The sequence below is a fragment of the Bufo bufo genome, chromosome 3 (genome assembly GCF_905171765.1).
Source record: "Bufo bufo chromosome 3, aBufBuf1.1, whole genome shotgun sequence".
NCBI classification, from domain to species: domain Eukaryota; kingdom Metazoa; phylum Chordata; class Amphibia; order Anura; family Bufonidae; genus Bufo; species Bufo bufo.
This window is the reverse complement of record NC_053391.1, coordinates 654,383,247-654,409,260: the sequence shown is the minus strand read 5'-3', so window position 1 is coordinate 654,409,260 and position 26,014 is coordinate 654,383,247. Positions and strand designations below refer to the sequence as shown.

The window sequence follows — 26,014 nt, the reverse complement described above, 5'->3', positions numbered from 1 at the left end:
AGTACAGGATAATAAACACAGTGATGTCACAGTACAGAGATAATAGACACAGTGATGTCACAGTACAGAGATAATAAACACAGTGATGTCACAGTACAGGGATAATAAACACAGTGATGTCACAGTACAGGGATAATAAGCACAGTGATGTCACAGTACAGGGATAATAAACACAGTGATGTCACAGTACAGGGATAATAAACACAGCGATGTCACAGTACAGGGATAATAAACACAGTGATGTCACAGTACAGGGATAATAAACACAGTGATGTCACAGTACAGGGATAATAAACACAGTGATGTCACAGTACATAGATAATAAACACAGTGATGTCACAGTACAGGGATAATACACACAGTGATGTCACAGTACAGAGATAATAAACACAGTGATGTCACAGTGCAGGGATAATAAACACAGTGATGTCACAGTACATAGATAATAAACACAGTGATGTCACAGAACAGAGATAATAAACACAGTGATGTCACAGTGCAGGGATAATAAACACAGTGATGTCACAGTACATAGATAATAAACACAGTGATGTCACAGAACAGGGATAATAAACACAGTGATGTCACAGTACAGGATAATGCCTACAGTGATGTCACAGTACAGGGATAATAAACACAGTGATGTCACAGTACAGTGATAATAAACACAGTGATGTCACGGTACAGGGATAATAAACACAGTGATGTCACGGTAGAGAGATAATAGACACCCTGCACATAGGGTAAACATGCGCATCGATGGAAAGTTTACAATGGAAATGCATTCCCTTTTCTATGCCACCCTACATACATTTTACCACTACCTGCAACTTTTGAGTTGAGATGGGCCCCCTTTGTTGTTGGGCCCCATAGCAGCCTCTGTCTGCTACCCTGGTAGTTACACCAATACATTTCTTCTCCCTTTAAGAAATGAGCTGGGCTTTTGCAATAGTCGTCCTGGCAGTTAGGACTGTAGGTCCTTATATGTGCCAGCAGCTCTCATGTTCTTTGGGAATGGCAATGTAGGATCTCGACATCAGCCGTCAGATTCTGCATTGTCGCCCACTAATCCAATCAGCTGTGAGAAGCAATTATTTCCCTGGAGTTTTTATTTATTTATTTTAACCATTGCCTCTTTTGACCTTTCTCTGGATCAATCTGTGCAACATACTCCTTTTTGATAGCTTCTCGTGCTACTGCACATAGTGCTGGTTGTGGCACTCATCGCATTTAGAGGATAATAGGGAACCCTAATTACATCATTGATGATGTCACTGTGACTTTCTGAGCCTAAATGGGTGGAGTTTATGCAGAGAAGATGCAATCTGCTGGTAAGAGTGATCTAAGGGCTTCCTTTAATCATAAAATCACTTACCGTAATCATTAATTGGGAATGGCAGTGAACACAAAGATTTCATATGTTCCCTGCTGACCTGACCCCCAGTAATAAAAAAAAAATAATAATCTAAATAATTAATAGATATTGTAAACAGTCAAATAAAAGCAGAAAAAATAATAAAGCTATGTCAAAAATAAAAGTTCCTTCTCTGACCCACAGGTATTTAGAGGATTAACGTCGAGTGATCAGACATTCAAGGGCTATTCCCATCTGCGACATTTATGATACGTTGATATGCCATACATGTCTGATAGGGGCAGGTCCCACCTCTGGCACGTGAAGAATGGGTCCCTGATGTGAATGTTCCAATTGGGAACTTTTTTCTGATTATTAAACAAAAGGGCAGTAGCATACTTTACACTATCTCTAATTTTGAGCTCTCTTACTGAAGGTTCTCGGTCCTTGCAAGTGCGTTGTGTGTACTTTTCCACGACCATCTGATAAACCAGCACCAGGTCCTATTGTTACCGGATTAAAGGGTTTGTTTTATGAAGACAACCCCTAGTCAATATGCCCCTTTAGAGCATATGGATGTAACAGAGGCATACCTCCCAAGTTTTGGAAAACCCAAGGAGGGACAATAGCGTGCGGTGGCAGATTTTTTTTACCTCTTAGGGTCCATTCACACGTCCGTAATTTGGGTCCGCATTCGTTCCGCAATTTGCGGACCCATTCACTTTCAATGGGGCTGGAACGGATGCAAATCCACATTTCCTGGATCCGCATCCGTTTTTTCGGGATCCGCATCCGTTTTTTCGGGATCCGTTTTTTCGGGATCCGCAATTTCGTTCCTGGAAAAAATAGAACATGTCCTATTCTTGTCCGCAATTGCGGACCAGAAAAGGCATTTTCTATTATAATGTCTGTGATGTGCGGATCCGCAAATTGCGGATCGCACATTGCAGGTGTCCGTATTTTGCGGATCCGCAAAACACTTACGGACGTGTGAATGGACCCTTACTCTGCCAAGTGCATGTCTATACATGCCCAATTCTGCCCAGTGCCCTTTGTGCCCTACACAGTAATGTCCCCTTAGTGTCCCCACACAGTAGTTATGCCCCCACACAGTAGTTATGCCCCCTTACTGCCCCCGCACAGTATGTTTGTCCCCTTAGTGCCCCCACACAGTAGGGGGTTACCTGGAGCCGTACCCAGGTGATCGGTTGATTTCACTGGGAGCTGCTCTCTGAAAGGGCATGTTTCTGATGGGACAACCCCTTTAAATGGATACTACTGTACCATGTTAGCTGCCCATGTGCAGAAAATGTCCACATCGAAGAGCTGATTGTGATGTAGCTAAGATTTTGTTTGTATGGTTTTTTTGTGATTTCATGTCACTGCTAAGAGGCCCAACTCGTAAAGAGATTGATTAATACAGAGGAGCGTTTTCAAAGGGTTTTGGAAACCATGAATATTCAGCAAGCAACAGCACCAACATTGGACTTGTGCCTGGAAAGTGTAGTCTTATTACTCACTTAGCGGCCTATAACATGAAGCAGTATGAATGGAGTATCACAAAGAGAAGCTCACTTTTAGCTCTTCTTGGAGTGGTGAGGAAATGACTTTCTGCTACGAAGCACAGTCAGTGCTTAATTGTCTCGCGATGCATGCAAATAGCAGTATTATAAGCCACCAACATGTCGCACCTCATACCACAGCAGAGGTGCTCCTGCAATCATATTGAACATCATTTAGAAGACATTTCATGATTTTGAGTAATTTAATATTAAATGTATTTCAGCATTTGTGCAAAAAAACCTGAAGTTTATACCTTTCTCTTCACACCTAGAATGTAGTAATTACAGGGCCTGTTCTAGGTTTTCTGCTAACTGCCTTGCAATGAACAAACTGGATCTCTATTCAGTGAGTAAATAATCCCGCCATATCATCGCTAAATAATACAGCCAGTCAGTGAATAATACTTCCATTCAGTGGATGATTAATACCACCAAGTGAATAATTTTGTTATGGCCACAGTATGTGCCCATTGCCGCTTTGCTCCTCCCCTCCCAGTTTCTGGTGGCTCGGACCCACTGGCCTCGCTCTCCTCCTTCCTGGCTGGCGCAGCCGCCACCGCAGTAGCTTTGCTGTCCCTTCCATGCAGACTGTGGCCTGCTTCTTGCTGGTATAACAAAACAATAACAAACACAGGTGCACTCTGCAGTCTCACTAAATCCTCAAACTGATTTTAAAATTGAGAGATTAGTCAACATGTCCTACGGTGTAGAACATGTCTAAGCCCGGACACCACGACAAGGTTTCTCAAGTAGCCCGGGACCCTACACTCTCCTACCTGAGCCGTATGGGCGATACCAGGAGCCAGTGGGCAAATTACAGGAGCATAAGGCCGACTCACAAACAACTCACCAGTTACCTCCAGCATGTGGCCATGCTTGCAATGGGAGGAGAGAGGAGTCTGCGAGTCCCACTCAAGACTTGCTGATATGTCCCAGGCCTCACAGGTGCACCTAAATGTAGCCTGTAGATGGAAAACAGGCACATTTAAATAGGAGTTTATACACCTCCAGGAATCTATACATACAAACTAAGAAGACAGGTTGGCATTAGCAGGAGGTGCTTCAAACCCACATGCAGTTGTGCATATATATAGGGGAGCAAATCCTGCACTTGTGGCCCGTTGCTAATGGCGATCCCCAGCAAAATGCATACAATGGAGGATGCCCTGCTTCTTGCTGGCATTGGCTCTCGCTGGCTGTGCCGCGATCCAATCACAGTGGAGAGAGTCACAGCCAGGGAGAAAAAAAAACCTCACCTTCTCCCTGGCTGTGACACTCTCTGATGTGATTGGATCGCGGCACAGCCAGGGAGAAGGAGACGCCCATTGAGAAACCCTGGCATCTCCTCCTCCCTGTACCGATGCTCAGTATTAGCATACTGAGCGCAGAAAATACAGGGGGGCACAGCGGGGAGTAGGAGCGATAGTTTGAAAAATCAGGCAGGGTGGCAGCATCAGCGGAGGGTACCCCGCAAGTAAAAAGGTATTTATCTCAATATAAAACCATGAAAGGTCCTCTTTGAGCAAATAGCATTCATTATGTAGAGGAAGTTAATACAAGGCGCTTACTAATGTATTGTTATTATCCATGTTGCTTCCTCTGCTCGCTGGATTCATTTTTCCATCGCTTTATAGACTGCTCATTTCCATGGTTATGACCACCCTGCAATCCAGCACCAGTGGTCATGCTTGCACACTATAGGAAAAAGTACTAACCTATGTGTCGTCCTATGTTCCCGGCCACCAGAGACGCCAGCGCTTTTTTCCTATAGTGTGCAAGCACGGCCACCCCTCCTGGATTGCATGGTGGTCGTAACCATGGAAACGAGCAGTGTATAATGTGATCCAAGCAATATGGATAATTACAATGTATTAGTAAGTGACTTGTATTAACTTTCTCTACATGATAAATGCCATTTGCTGAAGTGAGACAACCCTTTTAAGGCGTGAGCAGTAGGTTCTAGTTCACTGTTTCTAGACTCGTCTTCCCGTCTACTGACTTCTGCCTGTTTCCTGAAATTTGACCTTTCTCTGACTGACCTGTCCTCTGCCTGATCTCCGTTTTGTCAGATCATATGAACTGTGCCTACCTGCCCTGACCTTGTCCTGTCCCTAACTCCGTTTTTTACCTGATCCCTCTGTGCTCTGTACCTGTCATGCTCGTGTGTGGGAGGAAAACACCAGCATTGGAGGGAAAGGGGATACCGGAATAAAGCCTGGAAACTAGGGAAGGAAGATGGACACCTCCTAGAGAAAACCCTAACTATTCCTGACAGACAACCAGTATGAACAGGCCCCAAAGGTAGGCAAGTTCATACATCGGATAGCTGGAATCCTATCTCACCCTATAGGACCCTGGAACTAATGTCAGGACTGAGTCTACCTGTTCCTCCAAAGGGAAGGATGAACAGGAGTCTCCCTCAGGCCTAATGGCAAACAGGGAAAAGCAACACACATATGTATATAAACAAAATACAAAAAGGAAAATAAACACTTAACTTCAAAGAAGCTTTGGTAGCACCAGCAACTCAGCCGAGAACCAAACACAAGCTAACCACAAGTACAACAGAAGCTATAAACCACATAGCATAGTGGGAGAAACAACAATAAATAGAGAAGGTTAATTGACCACAATATCCACACCTGGAGAAGGAAGGTGTGACAAGCACCAGAAACAACACAGCTCTAATTTGATCCAAAAGGAAAACATGTCAGATCAAACCACGTGTTGACAGTCTCCCAGATCTCCTGCCACCTGTTGCGGGAACGTCCGTGACAGTACAGAACCACCCCCCCCCCCCCCCCCCCCCCTTCTACGGGTGACCTCTGGGCACCCAGGACCAACCTTAGGCTACTTTCACACGAGCGTTCGGGTGTCCGCTCGTGCGCTCCGTTTGAAGGGGATTACGAGCGGCCCCGAACGCATCCGTCTGGTCTAATGCATTCTCAGTGGAGGCGAATCCACTGAGAATGCATCCGCCTGCCAGCGCTCAGCCTCCGCTCCGCTCAGTGAGCGGACACCTGAACGCTGCTTGCAGCGTTCGGGTGTCCGCCTGGCCGTGCGGAGGCGAGCGGATCCGTCCAGACTTATAATGGAAGTCGATAGGAACGGATCCGCTTGAAGATGACACCATATGGCTCAATCTTCAAGCGGATCCGTTCCCCATTGACTTTCAATGTAAAGTCTGAACGGATCCGCTCAGGCTACTTTCTGACTTAGAAAATTTTCTAAATAATAATGCAGACGGATCCGTTCTGAACGGATGCGAACGTCTGCATTATCGGAGCGGATCCGTCTGATGAAACATCAGACGGATCCGCTCCGAACGCTAGTGTGAAAGTAGCCTTATTCGGATGAGACCTGTGAAAGGCTTTCACCAAACGACTGTCATTCACGTCAGATGCCGGTACCCACATGCTCTCCTCTGGTCCATAACCCTTCCAATGAACAAGATACTGAAGAGATCTATGGATCAGTAATCTTGGCGATCTGGAATTCCAAACTGCCGTCCACCATGACAGAAGCCGGTGGCAAGGGAGACCACTCCAAAGGTTCAACAAATCTCTACAACAAAGATTTGTGAAACACATTATGAATTTTCAGAGCCTGAGGAAGTTCAAGACGAAAAGCTACAGGATTAATAATGGCAGTGATCTTATATGGACCAATAAACCTTTGACCCAACTTCCAAGAAGGAACCTTCAACTTAATATTTCTTGTGGACAGCCACACAAAATCACCCACACTAAGGTCCGGACCATTAATAAGTTTCCTGTCAGCCACAAGTTTATACTTGTTGCCCATATTCATCCACCATATAGAAGACAATGATGACGAAAAACATTCCTCCTCAGGGATACCGGAAGTATCCAAACCAGAAAATGGGCCAAATTGCGGGTGAAACCCATACGCCCCGAAAAACTGCGACTTACCAGTGGATTCCTGTCTACGATTCTTTATGGCAAACTCTGCCAAAGACCAACACGAGGACCATTCCTCTGGGTTCTCACAGACAAAACATCTTAAGTAAGTCTCCAGACTCTGATTAGTGCACTCCGTCTGTCCATTCATCTGAGGATGAAAAGCAGAGGAAAAAGACTGTTGTACCCCCAGCCGAGTACAGAACTCCTTCCAGAATCTGAACACAAACTGAGATTCAATCCAACTATTCAAGACCACGTCAGAGGGAATGCCATGAAGTTTCACAATGTTGTCAACAAACAATTGTGAAAGTGTTTTAGCATTAGGTAAGCCAGGCAATGCTATAAAGTGCACCATTTTACTAAAACTATCAACTACCACCAGAATTGCTGTCTTTCCAGACGAATTAGGCAGATCAGTAAAAAGTCTGATGGTCTGGACAAGATGGGCAACAGAAGTAGAGATCCAGAAAGTCGAATATGTGTCACCTTAGCCCGTGCACAGATACTACAGGCCAACACATAGTCCTCAACACACTTACACAACCCCGGCCACCAGAATCTACGAGAGATGAGGTCGGCAGTGGATCTACTCCCAGGGTGTCCCGTAAGAACCGTACAGTGGTGTTCCTCAAACACCTTATGACGCAATTCTGATGGAACAAACAATTTCCCAGAAGGGCAAGACTCCTGTGCGTCTCCCTGAGTCTCTAACACCTTCACCTCTAGGTCAGGGTATGGAGCCGATATCACCACCTCTTTCGACAGTATCGGACTCAGATTTTGAAAATCATGTGAGAAGGTATCTGCCTTGATGTTCTTAACCCCAGGCCGATAAGTGACAAATTGAATCTGGTGAAAAACAAAGACCATCTGGCCTGTCTCGGGTTAAGTAGTTTAGCCAACTCCAGGTAAGCCAGATTTTTGTGATCTGTGAATACCGTGATCGGATGAATCGCCCCTTCCAGCCAATGACGCCACTCCTCAAAAGCCAACTTAAAGGGGTTATCCCATCTTTTAAAGTCTGCCTAATTGTGTAGTTTTTGACACCAGTATCAACTTACCCAATAGAAGTTATTAGAGATTCGTCCTCCCTTCTTATATATTTGACCTTCTTTTGTAGCCGTGTTTACTGTTGGTCGTTATAGGTTACGGCCACCCCAGCGACATCGGAGGATTGGCCGCGCTATCCTCTTCTTTTTTTTTTTTTACGCAGCCCGACCTGACTCTCGGGCTTGTGCATTTTCGCGCCTGCGCGGTGGATTCCTTTCGTTCGTCCAGTAATCTGATTGAGCTCACGGAAATCTAGACATGTTCTAAGGGTTCCGTCCTTTTTTTTTTTTTTTTTTTTACAAAGAAAAACCCTGCTGCCACTGGAGATTTAGAAGGTCTTATGTGTCCTTTAGCCAAAATTTCAGTAATATACTCTCTCATGGCCCTACTTTCCGGTCCAGAAAGGTTATACAACCTAGATATGGGCTACTTAGCTCCGGGAATAAGGTTGATAGGACAATCCTATTTCCGATGCGGAGGTAAATCCTGGCATCAACTTTCAGAAAATGCATTGGCAAAATCAGATATAAAAGAGGGTAATGTTTTAGTGATTAAAGCAGAAAAAGATGTATTCAGACAATTGTCAACGCAATAATCACCCCAATCTAGAATTTGTCTAGCTTGGGGTGATTGTCAATGGTTGGTTGGATTGTGCCTGCTTAACCACGGTAAACCCAGATCCACCGGAGCAGGGGGACCCTCCAACACACAACATGAGATGAATTCCTGATGAAAGTCACCCACTCTTAATCGGATGTCATGCACCATCTGAGATAAACAGTTCTGAGTTAGAGGTGCAGAATCAATAGCAAAAATCGAAATGTTTTTCTCTAATGCACTTGGAGACAACCCATGCATACGGACGAACTGAGCATCAATCAGGTTCACCCCTGCCCCACTGTCAATAAACACCTCAATCCCCACAGTCTTGGACTCTAGCGCCACCTCAGCAGTCAGGAGAAATTTGGTACTACCGGGCAAAGACAAATGCACATTTTCTGACTCTTCTCCTACCCCTCTAAGAGTCAGATGGGAATTAAACATCCCCATTTATTTATTTTTTGAGGCTGAATGCATGGACATACACTCACCTAAAGAATTATTAGGAACACCTGTTCTATTTCTCATTAATGCAATTATCTAGTCAACCAATCACATGGCAGTTGCTTCAATGCATTTAGGGGTGTGGTCCTGGTCAAGACAATCTCCTGAACTCCAAACTGAATGTCAGAATGGGAAAGAAAGGTGATTTAAGCAATTTTGAGCGTGGCATGGTTGTTGGTGACAGACGGGCCGGTCTGAGTATTTCACAATCTGCTCAGTTACTGGGATTTTCACGCACAACCATTTCTAGGGTTTACAAAGAATGGTGTGAAAAGGGAAAAACATCCAGTATGCGGCAGTCCTGTGGGCAAAAATGCCTTGTGGATGCTAGAGGTCAGAGGAGAATGGGCCGACTGATTCAAGCTGATAGAAGAGCAACGTTGACTGAAATAACCACTCGTTACAACCAAGGTATGCAGCAAAGCATTTGTGAAGCCACAACACGCACAACCTTGAGGCGGATGGGCTACAACAGCAGAAGACCCCACCGGGTACCACTCATCTCCACTACAAATAGGAAAAAGAGGCTACAATTTGCACGAGCTCACCAAAATTGGACTGTTGAAGACTGGAAAAATGTTGCCTGGTCTGATGAGTCTCAATTTCTGTTGAGACATTCAAATGGTAGAGTCCGAATTTGGCATAAACAGAATGAGAACATGTATCCATCCTCTGATGGCTACTTCCAGCAGGATAATGCACCATGTCACAAAGCTCGAATCATTTCAAATTGGTTTCTTGATCATGACAATGAGTTCACTGTACTAAAATGGCCCCCACAGTCACCAGATCTCAACCCAATAGAGCATCTTTGAGATGTGGTGGACCGGGAGCTTCGTGCCCTAGATGTGCATCCCTCAAATCTCCATCAACTGCAAGATGCTATCCTATCAATATGGGCCAACATTTCTAAAGAATGCTATCAGCACCTTGTTGAATCAATGCCACGTAGAATTAAGGCAGTTCTGAAGGCAAAAGGGGGTCCAACACCGTATTAGTATGGTGTTCCTAATAATCCTTTAGGTGAGTGTATATCGATAAAATGTCATTTCTGTCCGCAGAAAAAACACACTTCCTTCCTAAGACCAGAATGCTTAAAAGTGGATCCCGGAGTAGCTCCTCCTAACTGCATGGGTTCATCCCCAGACATAAACCCAGGAGTATCTTCACCCAAAGTGTAAGAGGAAGACGATACGTTATGTGATTATGTAGGTCCTGAGAGTGGGGCCCCCTAGATCTCTCTCTCATGCATTTATCAATGCGTACTCCAAGAGACATAGCGGCTTCCAGAGACTCAGGATTCTCATGAAATGCCAAAGCATCCTTCAGCCTCTCTGATATTCCTTGACAAAACTGACTACTGAGAGCCGGATCGTTCCACTCAGTATCCGTAGCCCACCTCCTAAACTCAGAGCAATAGATCTCAGCAGAACACTCTCCCTGGTCTTGGCCAGGGAGGTCCGATCCGGGTCATCATAGATGAGACCCAGAGCTTTGAAAAATGCATCCACCGACCGGAGAGACTGCGATCTGGTCGGCAGAGAAAAAGCCCATGACTGAGCGTCCCTCTTAAGCAACGAAATAACCATACCATCTCTCTGATTCTCATCCCCTAAAATACAATTTGCACGCGTCCCTAAACAAAATGAAATTATCACTTCCCTCAGAGAATCTGTCCGAGAGGGCAACTTTAGGCACGAGACAGTCCTGGTAACCACCACCACTAGGACCAGCAGTCTGTGGTCTCTGGATCTGCGAGACAGTCGTGCAGAGGTCAGCTACCTCCAAAGACAGCCCCTGCCGCTGTTCGGCCAGTGCAGCAATAGGATCCATGGCTGTACTGAAACAAGCAAAAATGACGGTTTTGGCAGTTTATAATGTCACGCTTGTGTGTGGGAGGAAAACACCACACCGAACATAGGAGGGAAAGGGGATACCAGAATAAGGCCTGAAAAAAGGAAGATGGACACCTCCTAGAGAAAACTCTAAAGTAATCCCTAACTCCAGTCCTGACAGACAATTGTCAACGCAACGCAGGCCCCAAAGGTAGGCAAGTTCATACACCGGATACCTAGAATCCTATCTCACCCTATAGGACCCTGGAACTAATGTCAGGACTGAGTCTACCTGTTCCTCCAAAGGGAAGGATGAACAGGAGTCTCCCTCAGGCCTAATGACAAACAACAGGGAAAGGCAACACACACACACACACATATATATATACACTGCTCAAAAAAATAAAGGGAACACAAAAATAACACATACTAGATCTGAGTTAATTAAATATTCTTCTGAAATACTTTGTTCTTTACATAGTTGAATGTGCTGACAACAAAATCACACAAAAATAAAAAAATGGAAATCAAATTTTTCAACCCATGGAGGTCTGGATTTGGAGTCACACTCAAAATTAAAGTGGAAAAACACACTACAGGCTGATCCAACTTTGATGTAATGTCCTTAAAACAAGTCAAAATGAGGCTCAGTAGTGTGTGTGGCCTCCACGTGCCTGTATGACCTCCCTACAACGCCTGTGCATGCTCCTGATGAGGTGGCGGACGGTCTCCTGAGGGATCTCCTCCCAGACCTGGACTAAAGCATCTGCCAACTCCTGGACAGTCTGTGGTGCAACGTGACGTTGGTGGATAGAGCGAGACATGATGTCCCAGATGTGCTCAATTGGATTCAGGTCTGGGGAACGGGCGGGCCAGTCCATAGCATCATTGCCTTCGTCTTGCAGGAACTGCTGACACACTCCAGCCACATGAGGTCTAGCATTGTCTTGCATTAGGAGGAACCCAGGGCCAACCGCACCAGCATATGGTCTCACAAGGGGTCTGAGGATCTCATCTCGGTACCTAATGGCAGTCAGGCTACCTCTGGTGAGCACATGGAGGGCTGTGTGGCCCTCCAAAGAAATGCCACCCCACACCATTACTGACCCAATGCCAAACCGGTCATGCTGGAGGATGTTGCAGGCAGCAGAACGTTCTCCACGGCGTCTCAAGACTCTGTCACGTCTGTCACATGTGCTCAGTGTGAACCTGCTTTCATCTGTGAAGAGCACAGGGCGCCAGTGGCGAATTTGCCAATCTTGGTGTTCTCTGGCAAATGCCAAACGTCCTGCATGGTGTTGGGCTGTAAGCACAACCCCCAACTATGGACGTCGGGCCCTCATATCACCCTCATGGAGTCTGTTTCTGACCGTTTGAGCAGACACATGCACATTTGTGGCCTGCTGGAGGTCATTTTGCAGGGCTCTGGCAGTGCTCCTCCTGTTCCTCCTTGCACAAAGGCGGAGGTAGCGGTCCTGCTGCTGGGTTGTTGCCCTCCAACGGCCTCCTCCACGTCTCCTGATGTACTGGCCTGTCTCCTGGTAGCGCCTCCATGCTCTGGACACTACGCTGACAGACACAGCAAACCTTCTTGCCACAGCTCGCATTGATGTGCCATCCTGGATAAGCTGCACTACCTGAGCCACTTGTGTGGGTTGTAGACTCCGTCTCTTGCTACCACTAGAGTGAAAGCACCGCCAGCATTCAAAAGTGACCAAAACATCAGCCAGGAAGCATAGGAACTGAGAAGTGGTCTGAGTTCACCACCTGCAGAACCACTCCTTTATTGGGGGTGTCTTGCTAATTGCCTATAATTTCCACCTGTTGTCTATCCCATTTGCACAACAGCATGTGAAATTGATTGTCACTCAGTGATGCTTCCTAAGTGGACAGTTTGATTTCACAGAAGTGTGATTGACTTGGAGTTACAGTGTGTTGTTTAAGTGTTCCCTTTATTTTTTTGAGCAGTGTATATATATATGTGGGAAAGGAAACACTTAACTTCAAAGAAGCTTTGGTAGCACCAGGAACTCAGCCGAGAACCAAACACAAGCTAACCACAAGTACAACAGAAGCTATAAACCAGTACCCCTTTCTACGGGTGACCTCTGGGCACCCAGGACCAACCTTATCCGGATGAGACCTGTGAAAGGCTTTCACCAAACGACTGTCATTCACTTCAGATGCCGGTACCCACATGCTCTCCTCTGGTCCATAACCCATCCAATGAACAAGATACTGAAGAGATCTATGGAGAACTCGAGAGTCGATAATGTTGGCAATCTGGAATTCCAAACTGCTGTCCACCTGTCTCGGGAACGTCCGTGACCGTACCTGTGTCTCTTTACCTCCATTGCTCAGCAGTCACTTGAACAGAGATTTCTCCAAGAGGTAGCGGCCTGCAGTGGAGTCCAGAATCTTGTGTAAGGGTTAAAGATTTAATACGAGGGGGGCACTTGGACAACATCCTTAGGAGTAGCCCCAAGCTAAATCTGTTCCAGTAACACAGTGGATCCACATCTGCTTTGTAACAAATACGACCTTTCTGTGAGTTAATAATATCTACATTCAGTAAATGAATAAAACCGCCATTCAGTGAGTTTATAATTTGGCCATATTGTGACTGAAAATTACTGCCATCAATTGATGTATATGGCCATTCAGTGAATAAATAATTCTGCCATACAGTGATAGGACACAATGACTACATATAATTGTAGGGTGGGTAAATTACAGTGCTAGAAAGCGCATTGTTACATTGGTGAATGGACTGCGGTATGGCTCAACCACAGCTGTCTTCTGGCATAATGGATTTAGATGGAAATTCCCTTAACATTAGCCAGCGGATCAATAACTTTACCTGTAACCGGACGTAATTGAGAAGCAAAGTAAAATACTGTGGTGCTGAAACTACATCAATTGTTAAAGGAAATCTGTCACTAGGATAATCGCTATTGAAGAAAAGCCTTAACCTAATAGCACTTAGTACCTTATTTCCAGATGTGCGTTTGTTTCAGCAATAGAAAAATGAAGTTTTAATATATGCAAATGAGCCTCTAGGAGCAATGGGGGCAGTACCATTACACCTAGAGGCACTTTGACTGTGAGGCCTAGGTGTACACTGTCTGGCCCTGTCAATCATAATGCAGAGGGTGCAGCAGTTGAAGAGAGGACAGAGCCTCTAGGTGTAACGGTAACGCCCCTGTTGCTCCTAGAGGCTCATTTGCATATATTAAAACTTCCTCAGCAATGCGGGCACATATGAACATGGGACCAACACAGATGTCTTCAGCTGCCAAGTGCACATGTAACAGGTCAACCGGTGTCATAGGGACAGAACTGCCGACAGATGCCCTTTAAGTATGGATTACCCTGACACAGGACATGCACAGGATAACTGGGAGTTGCAGTAGTTACTGTGGTTGCAATTATTAGTTTTACCAATTGAAAACCAATACCAGGAGAGGAGGCCACATTTTGTTTTTACAGCGTCCACCATTGCCATGAAGATGTCCTGCTATGGAGAAGGCACAAGAAGCCTTTAGAACCCCAGAAAGCAGTGCTGTGGGAGATGGACCCTAACCTTTCCATTGACGCATGTCAAAAACTTTGAATTAATTTAAAAAGAATGATTTGGGATTTTAGATCTGTAATCAACAAATCTCTACCCACTTGGATGAATGTATTTTCATTTTTTTTATTTTATTTATTTAGTCATTATAAGTAGAATAACAAGCATGGACATACTTCCATATATAAGGCAAATATTAATAATCAATGAACAGAGAACAATATCGCAGGGAAATGAGGCACGTTTACATAAGGTAGAACCTATAGATTGAGTACGTAAACCTTAATCAAATATGACACAGTAACACACAGCTGCCTATAACTTCTGGAGGAATCGCATGTATAAAGTTATACAGAAGCTTGAATAATAAAATAGAACGGAAGGAAAAAGGTGTGTCGTGTCTTCATGTTGGAGGACGGGCCACACATATACAATGAGGTATCTGAAGAGGGGAGAAGATCAGTGCGTGCGCGTTGAGGACCATTTAATCAAGAATTTGTCATGCGGTAGGATTGACCCGTTGGATTTAATTAAGCTCCCTCACTTTAGCAAGTATATCTTCTGTGTCGCAAAAAGACAGGAGGCCGCAATTGATGTCCCTGGGCTTCTCAGAAGGTAAAGGTTTAGAGCGCAGAGCTCTAGGGGCTCTTTCAATAATAATGGCGTCCGCTCTCTCTCCCCCCAATAGCTCCACGAACAGACGTCTAACCACTGCAGGGGGGTCTTCCTTATCTAGAGCCTCAGGTATGCCGCGGATGCAAACATTTTTCCTGCAGCTTCTATTTTCTCGGTCTTCTAACATAAGCATGGATTCATTAATGCGAGCTGTATGTGCGGCCTAATTCTCCTTCACTGCCATATCAAAAACTAGCAAAGCCTGGTGGGAGTTTTCCAAAATTTCAACTCTATCACAAATGTGGCGGACATCATCTTTTAGGTCCACTAAATCTGAAGCGATTAGGGTTAGCGCTCTTCTGAGAGCTTTCTGTAGGAAGCCTCAGGTAATAGTGAGGGACTCACCCACGTCCGATAATTGTTTCTGCATCTGAGGCCTCACTGAGCTGTTCTTCCTCCTGCTGTGCGGACGCCATTTTGGATGCCTGCACCGAGGACTTGACTGACTGCTTCTGGAGGGATTTCTCCATGTCAGGTTGCGAGCGCTGCACTTTCGGAGTGCAGCTTTAATCCCTTTGCCTGTCTCTTCCATGTGTCTTCACCATTGTGGGAGAAAATCGCTGTTCTCAGGGCTTGATGAGGGTCTTCTCAAGCGGCCACCATCCAGCTTGGTCTGACTCTGCCCCCTGAATGTATTTTTCCTTTTAGTGACATGTCAGCCTTCATTTTAGGACATAAAAAAAAAAATTCTCTCTTTTTCAGCACATTGAAGGCTTTTCTGTTACGATGAGATTGTTACTGGTTAATGTGATCTCATACTTTCCCCACTTGTAAATGGGATTTCTGTGTAAAGGAAAATCCCATCAACAAGAGACAGGGCTGTGTGATAACTCATTAACGGGTCAGCCTCGATAAGAAACCCAATCGGTGAATACTAGTAATGAAGTCACGTGAGTCCACTGTTTGGACATGTATGTGAAATAATAGTAACAGAAAATGTAGGAATTGGAGGATATATAGCATATGGCATCCATGTGATCTCTTTTGACTTTACTCGTAAAACACTTCGCTCGTAGGAATAAGAGCAGTACGTTTGTCTCCTGAGAGCTGAAAATGGCTATTTTTTTTCACGCTCATAAGCTTGTGTATAGTAAAAGCAAGCCGTCACAGTGCGCACCATGGATTCCTAGAAACAGGATTTGCCTCCCTGAGAAATATTTAGTCAAATAACATTTATAATGACATTGCAGCCCAAAATATAGTCGTCCATTTTGGCTGTCAGTTCGGAGAATGTTTCTGAATTCCTGAAGAATTGCAAGACTCCCAAAGTCCTTTTTTATGCCATTACATGGTTTCATAGTTGGTAAGGTTAGAAAAACCACATAGGTCCATCATGTCCAAGCTGTAAACCTGTTGTGTTGATCCAGAGGGAGGAAAGAATTAGGGATGTCCCGATACCATTTTTTTAAGACTGAGTACGAGTACCGATACTTTTATTTAAGTACTCACCGATACCAATTACCGATACTAATTTTAACAATAAAATACACACACATGTATTTTCTGACCACTGACCAACCAAAAGGCCCAAAAACAGAACTATAACATTCCAAGGAGACATTATACTGTATGGGGGGCAGCTACAAGGAGACGTTATATTGTATGGGGGCAGCTACAAGGAGACGTTATACTGTATGGGGGCAGCTACAAGGAGACGTTATACTGTATGGGGGCAGCTACAAGGAGACGTTACACTGTATGGGGGCAGCCACAAGGAGACATTATACTGTATGGGGGCAGCTACAAGGAGACGTTATACTGTATGGGGGCAGCTACAAGGAGACGTTACACTGTATGGGGGCAGCCACAAGGAGACATTATACTGTATGGGGGCAGCTACAAGGAGACGTTATACTGTATGGGGGCAGCTACAAGGAGACGTTATACTGTATGGGGGCAGCTACAAGGAGACGTTATACTGTATGGGGGGCAGCCACAAGGAGACGTTATACTGTATGGGGGCAGCTACAAGGAGACGTTATACTGTATGGGGGCAGCCACAAGGAGACGTTATACTGTATGGGGGCAGCCACAAGGAGACGTTATACTGTATGGGGGCCACAAGGAGACGTTATACTGTATGGGGGGCAGCCACAAGGAGACGTTATGCTGTATGGGGGCAGCAACAAGGAGACGTTATACTGTATGGGGGCAGCTACAAGGAGACGTTATACTGTATGGGGGCAGCTACAAGGAGACGTTATACTGTATGGGGGGCAGCCACAAGGAGGCATTACACTGTATGGGGCAGCCACAATGAGACGTTATACTGTATGGGGGCAGCCACAAGGAGACGTTATACTGTATGGGGGCAGCAACAAGGAGACGTTATACTGTATGGGGGCAGCCACAAGGAGACGTTATACTGTATGGGGGGCAGCCACAAGGAGACGTTATACTGTATGGGGGGCAGCCACAAGGTACGTTATACTGTATGGGGGCAGCCACAAGGAGACGTTATACTGTATGGGGGCAGCCACAAGGAGACGTTATATTGTATGGGGGCAGCAACAAGGAGACGTTATACTGTATGGGGGCAGCTACAAGGAGACGTTATACTGTATGGGGGCAGCCACAAGGAGACGTTATACTGTATGGGGGCAGCTACAAGGAGATGTTATACTGTATGGGGGCAGCCACAAGGAGACGTTATACTGTATGGGGGCAGCCACAAGGAGACGTTATACTGTATGGGGGGCAGCCACAAGGAGACGTTATACTGTATGGGGGCAGCTACAAGGAGACGTTATACTGTATGGGGGCAGCCACAAGGAGACGTTATACTGTATGGGGGCAGCAACAAGGAGACGTTATACTGTATGGGGGCAGCCACAAGGAGACGTTATACTGTATGGGGGCAGCCACAAGGAGACGTTATACTGTATGGGGGCCACAAGGAGACGTTATACTGTATGGGGGCAGCCACAAGGAGACGTTATACTGTATGGGGGCAGCCACAAGGAGACGTTATACTGTATGGGGGCCACAAGGAGACGTTATACTGTATGGGGGCCACAAGGAGACGTTATACTGTATTGGGCCAGCCACAAGGAGACGTTATACTGTATGGGGGCCACAAGGAGACATTATACTGTATGGGGGCAGCCACAAGGAGACATTATACTGTATGGAGCCAGCCACAAGGAGACGTTATACTGTATGGGGGCCACAAGGAGACGTTATACTGTATGGGGGCCACAAAGAGACGTTATACTGTATGGGGGCCACAAGGAGACGTACTGTATGGAGTCAGGACAACAATTTTTGAAGCCCCTCCCTCCTCAGTATAATAGTCTTGTGGCCATCATACAGTAATGTATATTTCTTCTTGCCCTAATGGCTGCTTTTAGAGATCAATGTGCAGCTTGCAGGCAGGAAGGGAAGGACCAGGGCCATAGAAGACAGACACTATCACCTTTAGAGGAAATAAGAAAGAGCTGCATGGACATCCCAGAACGGGAGATAGGAGCAATAAAGGCAAACAAAATACATTACAAAACTACAGCGACCTCCATAAATGATTACGGTATTTGAAAAGATGTTGATGCAAAATGGAAAACCCCTTAAAACGGATGGCGTATTATTGTGGATAAACTTTGTAGATTGAGTCCCCTGCTCTGTAAGGCTATGGTGAACTCAGACAAAAAAATTCCACAGAAAAAACTAAGATAAAAACATCCTGCACGATATGATATACAAATGTGCGGATGTCCCAGGCCATATTATTGAAGAAAATCACAGAAATAAGATAATAATGCACTTAGTAAAGTAGATGCAAGCATTATATATGGACAAAGTCCTCACTCTGATATGATAATATCTGAGACACTTAGTCAATATATTTTGATCAAAACACATCTGAGCCCGCCTACCAAGCGCCAAGGTGGTCTCAGGTCAGGCGGGTCCTACGCTAAACCGACCTAAGCCATTGGGCTTCTATGTTCAGGAGCGCAGACGCCGCACATATGGTGTGCTGCTCCTAGTCACCTCCATGTGCATCAAGCAACCAATGGGAGGAGGAGCAAGCACACCCATATGTACCACCTAATCAAGGCGCTCTATTGGATAGGAAGGGCAAAAGTGCAAAGGAATGCTACTCCCAAGATAAAATAGGAGCGCATTCACACTTGAAGGTTCCACTTCCTCAAGCAAATACTACAGACAAAAAAATATGGTGAACTCAGCACTTGCATGCATTACATGGACCTCTGCGTATTTATATAGCCGACATGTAATGCTACATGTGCATGCCTACAGTATATTCCTAGACGTATTGAACCCATTTAAAGTGGTTATCCCATGATTAATCCAAAAAAGAATGAAAATCAGACATCATATAGTACATGACAACCTCTTTCTAACAAAGCTAGAACCAGCCCTAGAACCACATGGATTCAGAGATCTCACCATTCATATCTCTAATTGCTTTGCAAGGTTTATTTCAAGCTGGCAGCTCAGGGGAGCATGTCATTTCTCAGAGGGCGTGTCCTTTGTGCTGCGGTTGGTAGCAGTTGGAGGATGGAACTGAGCATGTGTCTCCATCTCAGTGAGCAGTACAGAGGAATTAGAACAAGGCTGAACAGCAGGTGGCGCTATACATATACATTTCAGTTAATAACTTAGTCCCCATAATACATTTTTTATTACAGTGCTGCCCATAATTATTCATACCCCTGGCAAATTTTTACTTAAAGTTACTTTTATTCAACCAGCAAGTCATTTTTTGACGGGAAATGACATAGGCGTCTCCCAAAAGACAATAAGACGATGTACAAGAGGCATTATTGTGGGAAAAAAAACATTTCTCAGCTTTTATTTACATTTGAGCAAAAAGTGTCCAGTCCAAAATTATTCATACCCTTCTCAATAATCAATAGAAAAGCCTTTATTGGCTATTCCAGCAATCAAACGCTTCCTATAATTGCAGACCAGCTTTTTGCAGGTCTCCACAGGTATTTTTGCCCATTCATCTTTAGCAATGAGCTCCAAATCTTTCAGGTTGGAGGGTCTTCTTGCCATCACCCTGATCTTTAGCTCCCTCCACAGATTCTCAATTGGATTCAAGTCTGGACTCTGGCTGGGCCACTCCAAAACGTTAATATTGTTGTCTGCTAACCATTTCTTCACCACTTTTGCTGTGTGTTTTGGGTCATTGTCATGCTGAAATGTCCACTGGTGCCCAAGGCCAAGTTTCTCTGCAGACCGCCTGATGTTGTCGTTGAGAATCCTCATGTATTGCTCTTTTTTCATGGTGCCGTTTACTGTGATTAGGTTCTCTGGTCCATTGGCTGAAAAACACCCCCAAAGCATTAGGTTCCCACCACCATGTTTGACAGTGGGGATGGTGTTCTTTGGGTTGAAGGCTTCTCCTTTTTTACACTAAATGAAGGAAACATCATTGTGACCAAACAATTCAATTTTTGTTTTATCTGACCATAACACAGAAGACCAGAAGTCTTCTTCTTTGTCCAGATGAGCTTTTGCAAGGGCCAAGCAAGCTTTGTGCAGTGTCCGTTGAATTGTCTGCCTTGAGACATTGCCACCAGCAGAGCCCAGATTCACCAGGATGGCCTTGGTGGTGATCCTTGGATTTTTTTTCACCTCTCTAACTATCCTCCTGGCCAGCACAGGTGTCACTTTTGGCTTCCGACCACGTCCTCTGAGATTTTCCACAGTGCGGAACATCTTGTATTTTTTTTTTATAATACTTTGCACTGTTGCCACTGGAACTTGAAAACATTTAGAAATGGCTTTGTAGCCCTTTCATGACTTGTGAGCAGCCACAATGCGCAGCCGCAGGTCCTCACTGAGCTCCTTTGTCTTAGCCATGACTGTCCACAAACCAACTGCAGAGAGCTGCTGTTTTTCACCTGTTGAGTTGATTAAAACAGATGTTCCCAATTAATCAGGGTAATTAGGATGCTTTAGAACAGCTTGGAATGGTATAGAACTTTTGATTTTCCCACAGACTGTGACTGTTTGAGAAGGGTGTGAATAATTTTGGACTGGACACTTTTTGCTCAAATGTAAATAAAAACTGAGAAATGTTTTTTTTCCACAATAATGTCTCTTGTACATCGTCTTATTATGTTTTGGGAGACACCTATGTCATTTCCCGTCAAAAAATTACTTGCTGGTTGAATAAAAGTAAGTCAAAATTTGCCAGGGGTATGAATAATTATGGGCAGCACTTGCAGTTACAAAAGTATTCAAATACAGGGGCTGCTTTGAAAACTGTAGAATATTATTCGAGGGACAATCCCTTTAAGAGCTTAGTTTTATAATCCAACAGGACAGTTTTTTTTTCTTTCTTCATCTGATTACTGTACAGTTCCTAATGTAAAGACTATATACCGCCAAGGAACAAGCTCAGTACCGACATTGAACAAGCGAGGAATGCTGGGAGAATTCAGCTCGGCATTGGAACAAATGAGTAAAGCAATATTTGTAAAGTTGCTCAACTTTGAGTTGCATAATTCTGCATATGACTAAGGGCTCGTTCAGACGGCCGTAGTGTTTTGTGGTCTGCAAATTGCGGATCCGCAAAACACAGATATCGGCCGTATGCGTTCTGCATTTTGAGGACCGCACATGGCTGGCACGTTGATAGAAATGACTAATCTTGTCCGTGATTGAGGACAAGAATAGGACTTGCTCTATCTTTCTTGCGGGGCCGCGGAATGGAACTACGGCGCCATTAAAATGAAAAGTTCCGTACCCGCAAAAATTGTGGGTGCAATTGCTATTCCTAAGTGGCTTCTGAGAAGGGTTCCTGGGGTGGAGGGGCACGTGTAAAGCTTACTGTATGGTCGGCAACCCCAGTGGAGCGCTGTAGACCGTGTCGTGGGTTCATTGGTATCGGCCTCTTTAGTGTAAAGCACATTCATATCCTAGCAGTAAATGCTGTAATTAGTGCAGTGATTCCCATTGTGGATCTGCACTCCAAGACAGAGTAGACAACGGGTTAAGGTGAAGATGTCTTGAAGAAGACAACCTTACTCAGGTTTCAGTGAAATTTCTGAAAAGTAATCACGAAAATGAAAATCTGCAAGGAAATCTCTTCCCGACAGAGTCCTCCCGGCCCAGCGCACGGGGGAGTAATAATGCCAATTAAATGATGCACTACCTGTAAAAGCACAGAACATCTCTTTTTGTCTCTTCCATAGTCCATTTATTATGATTAGTTATACCGCTGGATAATATAATTGAAAGTGTGTGGTGACCTGTTTATCTGCCGTGGCTTGCTTTGTATACTTCTTTAATTACTGTCAGGATTTGTAGTAATTAAATTTGAAATTCGTGAGTGTACTTTCACCTCTGAGCACTTTTGTTTTGGGGGTGGAGGGATAATTAGGTTTTCTCTGTAACATTGGAGAGTTTAGTAGATTGTCCATAGTTGTAGGGTTTGTGGACATTTTACGGCTCTGCACTTAAGGTGGATTTAGGCCGATGAGCAGCAGATTGTCGGAAAGTAAGCGTTCCCTCCTGACAGAGTCGGCTGCGCGTTCAGTGGAGGTGCATTTACATGCGCCAATCTCCTTCACAGTATGAGGATGAAGGATCGCTATTACGATCGCTCATCCTCATACAGCTGCACTGTTTCTGGGCAGTAGATCGCTGCCAATCTGCTGCCCAGAAATAATAATTGGTGTGCCTGCACGAACAACAGTTTCAGCCAATGAACGAGCGTTTCACTCAAACTGAGCATGTGCGACCTTCTCAGTGAGCCAGACAAAGAAATAAGAAAAATAACAAACAGCAGGTGGCGCTATACAGATACATTTTATTGAATAAATCAGTGGCTATAATACATTTTTAATGACCTGCAATTACAAAAGTATTCAGATCCAGGTGCTGGTTTGAAAACTGTAGAATATTTTTCGTGGGACAACCCCTTTAAATGTCCTGTTGGTTCCCCAGTTAATGTAATATTTTTATTTTTTTTTTTTTTTTTTTTTTAACTGGAGGATCACTTTAAAGGGGTTGTCTCACTTCAGAAAATGGCATTTATCATGTAGAGAAAGTTAATACAAGGCACTTACTAATGTATTGTGATTGTCCATATTGCCTCCTTTGCTGGCTGGATTCATTTTGCCATCACATTATAGACTGCTCATTTCCAGGGGCTGTGACCACCCTGCAGTCCAGCAGCAGTGGTCGTGCTTGCTCACTACAGGAAAAAGTGCCATCCTTTCTGGTATCTGGGACCATGGGAATGCGCATACTCCAGCATTTTTTTTCTATAGTGTTCAAGCATGACCACCACTGCTAGATTGCAGGGTGGTCGTAACCATGGGAACGAGCAGAGTGTAATGTGATGGGAAAAAGAATCCATCCAGCAAAGGAAGCAATATGGACAATCACAATACATTAGTAAGTGGCTTGTAGTACCTTTCTCTACGTGATAAATGCCATTTGCTGAAGTAAAACAACCCCTTTAACTGCTAAAGGTATGCAAACCATGTGACTCCTTCATTAATGTAAAAAAAAAAGTCATGGGGAAGATATACTTAAGGTGAGCAACTGTTAAATACCATAGTAGCCGCAAACCCCTTTAAGTATATTATCTTTTATTATTTTAGCACCTTTGTGGGCAGTGGGGCGAGTTTCTTCTCGCTCTGACAAACCCCTTTAAGTGACCAGTTACCTCCACAAGGACCTATACATTCCCTTTTACAGCCCATAAAGTAGACATGAAGGTACAGGACAGAGGTGAGAAACGTGCACCCATCTACCTACGGCGGGTACTCCAAACATTATTCCAATATGCAATGTCTGGTTCCTTCCACCTGACAGTAATTGAACATCGCCTCCGGATTAATCAGAACACAAACGGCGGATTCCTTCAGCGCAGCCTCCTCCTGTGCTCGCGTTATTAATGAACTGACTCCTCAAGCAGCCGCCAAGGTCGGCCGAGCAGCTCTCGCCAGCGCTTGCCGCTTACATTTATTTAAAATGGTGAATTTCGGAGATGCAAAAATAAATAAATAAATATCAATAAACACTAAAAATCTGTGAACTGAATTAGGTTACTATGCATGAAATCAGCCAGAGATTCCTGGCGGCCCCCAGTGTTGTCTTCCTGGTAAAATATACATTGTGCTGCTTTTAAGGCATAAATAATACACACGGGAAGATGTAATGAAGCAGGTCAGGCCTGTTCCACGTGTGCCATCAACACATCATTTTATCAAATTTTATTTTATCCAAATTAAATAAAAATGAACTGGGAAATGTATTTCATGAGATTATAATGCACTATATATTTAAAGGGTTACTCCAGGATTTTAATACTGATGGTCTATCCTCAGAATAAACGATTAAAATCTGATCAGAGGGGTTGCACAGAATGGGATTTTCCTCGGTGTGGGATTTGTAAGCGTTATTTACACCTGCAGCAGGACAGCTTTTAGGAAGGGGCACACCCAGACGTCATAGGGCCCCAGAAAACTTAGTGAGCTCCCACTCCCCCCAGATTGACGACAGATTTGGAATTTTTTTAGGTTCAAGCAAAGAGGCATAGCTTAATTTTATTTATTTTTTTACTAGACTTTTATGGCAGAAAAAGTAGAACAAGTGCTTTATAAAATGTGGCCCTCATTCTAACCATGTACAGCACACAACTGCCATCAATACATCGATAAATCTCGCCCATACTGTTCTAATTCCTCTGCTTTCCCTCACATAATGGGGGAGATTTATCAAAACTGGCATAAAGGAAAAATGGCTTAGTTGCCCCTAGAAACAGATCCCACCTTTCATTTTTTCAGAGCTCCAGTTTTTCTTTACACCAGATTTGATAAATCTCTCCCAATATACCGTATTTTTCGCCCTATAAGACGCACCGGCCCAAAAGACGCACCAAGGTTTTAGAGGAGGACAATAAGAAAAAAAATATTTTTCATTAGACCTCAGGTCAGACCACCAATCAGACCCCCAATGTTAATCAGACCTTAGCTGACTATCCCAATCAGACCCCCAAAGTTAATAAGACCCCAATAAGACCTCAGATCAGGCCCCTAATCGGATGTCGGCTCAGACCCCAATGTAAATGACCCCCAATCAGACCTCAGATAAGAGCCCCATGCCTCTCATCAGCCCTTATGCCTCTCATCATCCCCCATTATCAGCCCCTATGCCTCTCATTAGCCCCCATTATCAGCCCTTATGCCTCTCATCAGCCCCCTATTCCTCTCCTTAGCCCCCATTATCAGCCCTTATGCCTCTCATCATCCCCCATTATCAGCCATTATACCTCTCATCACCCCCATTGCAGCCCCCCCCCCCTCCCCAATATCAGATCAGCCCCAAGCAGCCTCATGTTTTATAAAATATAAAAAAAAAACACTTACCTCTCCTGCTCCTGGACGCCGCAGGTCCTCACTGCCCGCAATCCTCTTCCTCCTGCTGGCGCGCACAGCCTGAGATCACAGAGCGCCATCACGCTGTGCGCAGCCACCTCACAGCCGAGGACCAGGAAGCAGTGAGTACAGAGCCTTCACCGCTTCCTGGTCCTCCGGTACTAATGAGCTTTTTGGAGGATCTATTAACTCCCCAATGTGTATCATCTGGAAGGATTTGCCTGGACCGTTGCATAACAGCAATCCTATGAATTTTGCTTTTGCAATTCTTCTTAGTAAGGTGTATTCTGCTGTAGTCACTAAGGCTGGGGCTACATGGCGATTTTGGGCATGACAGTTGTCACATGATCTAGTATCGCAGTGCAGCCCTAGAAATGAATGGGGTCACAGCAAGACTTGCAAGTTGCCACGACCCGATTCCCCAATTGCAAACAATCAAGCAGGGTTTATTAATTTTTTTGCAATTCTGGGGTTGCGACAACCTGCCACTCGGGCTTCGACCCCGTCAATTTCTAATGATGCAATGCTACACTACAATCCTCGGTCACGCAGGATGACTATGTGGTCCCAGCCTAAATC

At 44.7% G+C, this 26,014-nt stretch overlaps 1 protein-coding gene across 3 annotated transcripts in view; it reads left to right on the top strand.

Moving 5' to 3' along the window:
* DYNC2H1 (dynein cytoplasmic 2 heavy chain 1) overlaps positions 1-26,014 on the top strand; it is a 433,565-nt gene that overhangs the window by 317,128 nt on the left and 90,423 nt on the right. The window lies entirely within an intron of this gene.